Consider the following 7,602-nt stretch of genomic DNA (forward strand, 5'->3'; position numbering starts at 1 on the left):
ATATATATATATATATATATGTGTGTGTGTGTGTGTGTGTGTGTGTGTGTGTGTGTGTGTGTGTGTGTGTGTGTGTGTGTGTGTGTGTGTGTTTAAGAAGCTATTTTTTGAACTCTGTTTAAGATCGGTGAGGTGGGCATCATCCCATCTGAGGTTGACAGGTGCCCTGGAAAACTTCAAAATCCTCGACATCAACACAAGGGGATACATCAGCCAACTTGCTGTTTCATTTCAGGGTGACACTGTTGTCCAACAGGTTGGTGACCTTCATGGGAAACCACCTATCAGCCCACAAAGGCGTGACGATACGGCCAATCATGATATTACATAGCATAGACTTTAAGGTAGCTTCAACAATCACTGTGCTCCCTGGTGACATAGAAACATTATTTGGCAGTTTGCCCTACACTAGATGCTCTTGATTGCTAACGAGGGGACTAACTGCTCAAGCTTGACTTTGCAGATCTTGTCTGGGAGCTCTTCGCCTCTCCACCGAGGTGAGCTAGCCATGAGCTCAAAAAACTGCTCAGACTCTGGGGGACAACCGCCACCAGACACAAGGCGCCAATAGTCACTGGTTATTTTCAATTGGTGCATGAGAAACCTGATGACATTTGTGCCTATGATTATATCATCACGTTGACCCGGCACTACAAGGACGGGAACAATGCAGGTCTCTCCATGCGGTTTCATTTCGACCTCATACATGGCATCTCCGAATCTCTCCGAATACGTTAGAGCACTTATGCAAATATGTGATGTCTTGATAAATCGAGCAGATATTTGAAGTTTACACAGCACCATTCTCACATGAAAATATCTTAGAAGTTTATTGTGTGACCCAGAAAGAGTAATATTTCAAACTCCGCCACTCTGTGTTCCTCTGCCTCTGCCTCGTTTGAGTTTTGGACGAAATGGATTCTGGGATATTGCATTTTATCATTTCCAGCTGATTGGAGAACAAAACAGCCAATCAGATTTTTTTTGCATCCAAGTCTGTCATTGGCTGGCTTTGTGGCACAAATATAACGGTGTACAGAAAGAGTTGAGCGTGCATGGGCAGAAATGTTGAGAGCGCGAGCAACACATTGCGAGCAAGCGCAAATGCAAGAACTCAGCGAGAGGTGCTGCTATTGTGTGTGTGGATAATAGCAAACACTGAAATACGTTTTTTGCACGCAGCAATGAAATTCTTTTTTTCGTGCGCTCAGAATAGTGGCACAAAAATAACGCCATCGCTTCTCACAAAGTTTTAACAATGGGGTGTGCTTTCTCACAGTTATTCTTATGTCCTTAGCTTTGCCCTTCTCCAACTACTGTTCCTGAAGGGGTGTTGCTCGCTTTCTGAGAGACATTCTCATCAGCTCCTCCCACTCACAGACTGTATGTTTATCTGACCTATCTCCTCTGAAGACTGGAGTCTTTCTCACATCTGACTCCAGGACGACCTTTGCTGAGGTAAGTGGGCTGACATGGTGGCCTCCCCCTTCCCTTCACCCTTCAGGAACATGAGGTCAGGAGGAGACAGAGCGGTGACCCCAGGATCGCTGTGAGTCCTGACAGCATCCCAGGGATCCTCATCAGGCTGTTCAACCTCTCCCTGACTCATGCCATGGTTCCCACCTCTCTGAAGGCCTCCACCATCATTCCCATCTCCAAAAAGACTGGCATAGACTCGGCCCCCACTTCTCCTCTCCACTGTCACTCAGGACCAGATCCCCACAGGGCTGCATTCTCAGCCCCCTATTTTGCGCCTTTTACACGTATGACTGTACACCAACCCACCAACTAACATCATCGTCAAGTATGTAGATGACACAACTGTGGTTGGGCTCATCGAGGTTGGGCTTCACTGTTTTCTCTATTATGAGGCTAGTGAACAAATCTTTTGACAAAGGTAAATTTGTGAGCATATTTTCTTGTTTGTTTCTCAATCTTTCTAAATATTTGTGCTTGGAAGCCCCAAAACAAAAATATATTCTACTCTTCTTTCTTGTTTTTCTACAATCTGATAAAGACAGAAATAAAACAGGCATCTGCTTCTGTATCTTTCTTTCATTGTTTGCTCTACAACTCTTTCAACATGTCATCTTTTTATAATACCTCCTAAATCCTTGACTTCTTTATGGTAACATATTTTTATAGCATTTGGAATAAATAACCCTGGCCTCACTGTGGCACAGGCACTCAGTTTTCAGACTACACCACTAGGTGGGGCTCTCTGGTAAATTCTGGGGGTACTGTGTTGTGACAAATTGTTGGTATTTTACATGTTGGAAATGAGAGTGGGTTGGAATGAATCTATAAATGTGTTTTTCATCTGAAATGAAAATAAACCTAACAAAGTATTATTTACATTAAATCTGTTCGCTTTCAGATCCTGAATCACTTTGGAAAACACAACCTGTGGCCACAACATGAAGCTGTTTTATTGTTGAATTATCTGTAATCATTTCATGTGTTTCTGTTGGAATGTATGGCTGCAGTATCTCCTCTAAGCGTCTCTTATCGCCACGAGTGGGTTTATATTGATAATATAGATATTATATATATCTATTGAGAAGCCGGAGTGTTTAATAAGGACGTGGAAGGTTACCTATGTGACGCCTAGAGGAGTGACAAATCGTCTGTATGTTATGTGTTGGGGATGACAACACTCTGGTTGCTTCAAACCAGTTTACAGTAATACTTGTAAAACTAGAAAATTAATGATATTAAAAAGAACCAATACTGAAACAGATTTACACTGACCTAAAGAGTGTTACAAAAGTTGAGTTGTGATTAAAAACATGAATAACTCTCTCAAAATGATTAAGATTTAAGAAGTGGTAAACGTCATTGTAAAACAAAAATAATCATTTTGTCCAGTTTTAAGTCATGACACATTTTTACACCAAGTTTGAATAAAAATAAAATTAATAAAATAATAAAATTAGTAGGTAACATTCTGATAAAACTTTTGGTGAGATGACATTTCATTTGGAAGATGTGGACTGAGATGCCTCATCCTCTCAGAGGATCCTACAGGAATAAAGATAAAGAGAAAATAACTTGACTTTAAATGTACAAGTTTACTCCAGGCTCACATACTCCTAACACAATGTGCCTCCACGCATCACATCTGAAGTGTTACTTCACTTGCTGACTTGTGTAACTTCACCACATGGTTTCAGGCCACAGCAGTATGCAGAGTCCCGTGAGAAAATATTTTGCAGCCAACCCGTTCAAGCCATGCTTAGAGTGAATCCTGTTAAATGCTAATTTCATTCTTATGTTCTATTTAGAATTTGAAGTCATCAAGCGCCTTGAGGCGACTGTTGTTGTGATTTGGCGCTTTATAAATAAAATTGAGTTGAATTGAATTGAATTGAATCAATGAATGTGGGCAAAACTATCTTGGCTTTATAATTTTGTTGGCTTTTTAAAAGCCTTACCCGTTTACCTGTTTTTTTTTCCCTCTCTCTCTCCCTTTGCTGACTTCATCGAGCTCTCACTCCTTCTAAATGTCACAGTGAAACAGAATTTACAACCCAGTAAAAGCTTATTATTATAATAACATTATATAAATATTATTACTCAAAACCTGAACGTGCTTCAACAACGTGGCCTGCGGCGAATCCTGAGAATTTCCTACCGGGACCGAATAACAAATGAGGAGGTCCTACGAAGAGCAGGCACCCGCCCGTTAGCCGATGTTGTTTCAGAAAGGCGTTTCCGCTTTGTGGGCCATATTTTATGCCTACCCCCTCATCGCCCAGCTAAGATTGCCATTACATGACGTCCACGCACTGGCAAGCGAAAGCAAGGCCGACCAAAGTCCACATGGCGTCGAACATTCATGGACGATCTAAGAACTGTCGACATTGCCTGGGACGAAGCTGAAGCAGTCGCTGCTGACCGACATCGATGGAGATCACTAGCTGCCCGATGCGCTGCCCGGCGTAGCAGGAACTAAGTGCTAAGTAAGTATATAAATATTCTAACTGAATATGGGCTGCTGCTGGCCGTTGATAGGTAATATCTTTCTGACTTGCTCTGTGGCACAAGCCAGCATTTCTGCTGCTCCCAGCAGAAATGCTTGTTGCATCAGTGGAAGTTCCCAGCAGCCTAGGCCTATTCCAGCATAACTAAGGAAGGATTCAGGGTCACCTGATCCAGCCCTAACTATATGCTTTAGCAGAAAGGAAAGTTTGAAGCCTAATCTTAAAAGTAGAGATAGTGTCTCTACTTCGATAGCACTTTGGCGACAGTGGGAAGGAAAAACTCCCTTTTAACAGGAAGAAACCTCTGGCAGAACCAGGCTCAGGGAGGGGCGGGGCCATCTGCTGCGACCGGTTGGGGTGAGAGAAGGAAAACAGGATAAAGACATGCTGTGGAAGAGAGAGATTCAAAGGTGATTGAAAAGAAAAAAAAGATTTAAGTGATTGTATGCACATATTTGACCCTGTGTGAATTAAAGAAAATCCCAAATAAATTCAACATTTTGCCCCCATTAACTGTTTTTAGATGTGTTAAAGAGTGCTGTATAATAAAAAAAAAAGACGAAAGAAATTAATAAATGATAAAAATTACAAATGTCTTGTTCTTAGCCTTACATAATTTTTAAATAATCACAGGACATATTTCCCACATAATTAATGTCTTACTCTTTTTAGCCCAAGAAACCACTGAAGCAAACCAATATAATGAAACTGCCTGAAGTCGGGCAAAAAAACCTGCAGCTGGCGACAAATCTGTAAACCGTATTGTTTTGCAACCTTTTGGTGAAACTAATGTGTCAACAACTATTCTTTGTCAATATTAGGACATGGTTCTTTTGTCATCAGTCACTTCCATAAATACACATTCATGTTTTTAAGCAGTCTTCTTTTATTCTAAATTATAATTCAGCTTTTAGAAACCATTTAACAAACAGGCGTGTGGAAGAACCGAACACAGCCACAGCAGCCTGGCACCTCCTCCTCATGCTGGTCACACACTGCAGTGGGGTGGCATCTCATTTCTCGCATGTCAGCCAAGTCATCCCTGTGTCGGTCTCTATGTCAAGAAGAGCACGCCCACGCTGATCCAGTGTTAGACGGGTTGAGGTCAGGACTGCAGGCAGGCCATTCCATCCTCTCCCAAACTCTGGAGACAGCCTCTGATAAACCCGGCTCTGTGGGGGCGAGCGTTGTCAGAATGGAGGAAAGAGGTCAGTCCAGATATGTGATTTCCAACGGTTGCAGAATCTCATCTTGATCTCTCTGCATTGAGATTGCCTCCAATGATGACAAACCTCTTTTTGCCTCCACCAAACCTGTTAACCTGCTGGTGCAGCAATCAGCGCAGTGTTCTCTGCATCTTCTCCATGATTTCATCCTATGGTCCAGCTGTTGTAGGCAGACTCTGGAGTCTTATAATTCACACAACATTCCTCCACATGTTCAGGTTCCAGTTCACAAGTTACCGACACCAGCACAACAGGCCTGATGGTGAAGGGCAGTAATGGCAGGCTTCCTGGCAGACTCCGTAGATTGGCTGTGTGCAGTCTGTTCAGGATTTTCTGGGTAAAGAGCCGTCAACTATGTTGGCCTGAAAACCTTGACTTCAAATGTGTAGAAGACTGCGTGCAGTTCCTAAGTTCTGACAGGGTGAATACTTGGAGCGGACACAAACTGACTAATGTAGGATCAGCACTCACCTGGAGTACCAGAGGCTCAAAACAAGAGATTTGGCAAGTTTTTTACAGGAGCTTGATGTTCCTGCTAAGTTTGTTTATGTTATGGTTATGTGCGTCTAATGTTAAAATTTGTTCAATGATGTGATGGATTTAAGTGTGACAAACATGCAAAACAACTAAGAAACCAGGAAGAGGGCAAATACAGTTTCACGGCACACTTGGTACATTTTTTACTTTTTCCATTGACACACAAAAGCTAATATGCCTTTTCCTTTACTTGTATATTACAAAAGTAACAACATCCATAAGTATGTCTTGATGCATGCTCAATCACCTCATCCAAGTGACTTCTTCAGTCTCAGCTGACTGCAGGCTTCCCCAAACTTATAAACACAATAACTGAAACCAGCCCACTGAATGTTCTTTAATATACAAATTCTCATGAGCGTCGATCAAACCTGGTGTGAGCTGAGACTGAAGAAGCCGCTTGGATGAGTGACGAAACATTTCTACGTCCAGTTGGACAGAATAAACTTTTTGGTAGCATTCATAAGTAGTTTTTGTTTTTCACACATGTACAAAGTACATGAGCAGCATGTTACTGTCACAGTCGGACGGTCCTCCCCGGGCGACCTGCCTGTGTGTATGTGTGTGTCTCTCCTTCTTTCCTCCTCCACACCCTGGTTGTCCGGCTTTAGGAGCCGTGCTTCCAGGAGAGCGAGTGTAGCGAACCCCTTACCCGGAAGCGTCTCCACTCGGCAGCCGACACACCTGCACCTAATTCGCCACCCAGCTGTCGCTAATCATCCTTCGTTTTGAGCTGAGGTATTTTTTTTTTTTTTTTTTTTTTTTTTTTTTTGTCTGTCCCATTTGGTTCTTAAGCCGTCAGAATTGTTGTCTGAAGACCAACAAGGATACCAAATGGATTTATTTTGCCAAATGGATCATCATGGCATTGCCGTATTGGTCCATTTGATCAAACTTTGTTGTTATTATTTATTTTATTTTCAGTTGTTACAGATGGGACAGACATGACTGGGGGATAGGAAAGGGAGAAAGAAAGAGAGGAAGGAAAAGAAAAACAGAAGGAAAAGGGACAGTGAGAAAGGGCACTTACAAAGACAAAGAGAAAGAAAAAAAAAATCTCCTGGATCACCTGTTGAGAGAAAAGAAGAGAAGACAAGCAAAAAAAAACCAAACAAAAACAAAGCAACATACTAAACACAACACCATCACGTTAATCTAGCTGAGTGTGAACAGCAGTAAATACTAAATATTGAAAGTTGTTGTGCAGCACGCAGGACAGACAGCGCACAATGTGCTTTGAAGTAGCAGCTAAGAAAGGTGTAGTTTATGTCTACGAACAGTGAACACCCGTGTGCACACCTGTGTGGATCAACGCGCTTGTATACAAAAGGTTTCCCCATGTAACGGTCTGCTAGAGGGTGTGGAGGCCCATAGCCCCGTCCCCCAGGGCATGAAGCAGGCATGGAGGAGATCCAGGCTCCAGACATCCAGAGGACCCAGAGTGCGAGAGCCCAAGGAGCACCACCGGAGGGGCATCCGTGCCACCTTCCTGGGAAGGGCTGAGGAGATCCCCAGACGAGGGGGTCACCCAGTAGCCACGGAGCAGAAGCCAGAGGGGCTGCACTGGCGTGCCCGCCGGCTCTGCCGGCAGCCAGCTGTGCCAGAGTGAACAAGTTGCAGGCCCGAGGCCGGAGGCCCGAGGGCCCCCTTTGCCCCGGAAGAGGCCTGACCGAGCGACAGGCATCGGGCCCCGCCAAGTAGCCACCGGGAGTGAGCCGGTGCATACCTGAGCGCCCAGCCCCGGACACCAAGAACCACCAATGCACCAACCCCTGAGGGCATCAGCTACCAGCAGGGAGTGTGGTGAGGGGAGATAGGCCTCCACACTTGGAGGGCCTGTTGAGCTGAGGTATTTA

This window comes from Oreochromis aureus, linkage group 12, assembly GCF_013358895.1.
Source record: "Oreochromis aureus strain Israel breed Guangdong linkage group 12, ZZ_aureus, whole genome shotgun sequence".
Classification (NCBI taxonomy): domain Eukaryota; kingdom Metazoa; phylum Chordata; class Actinopteri; order Cichliformes; family Cichlidae; genus Oreochromis; species Oreochromis aureus.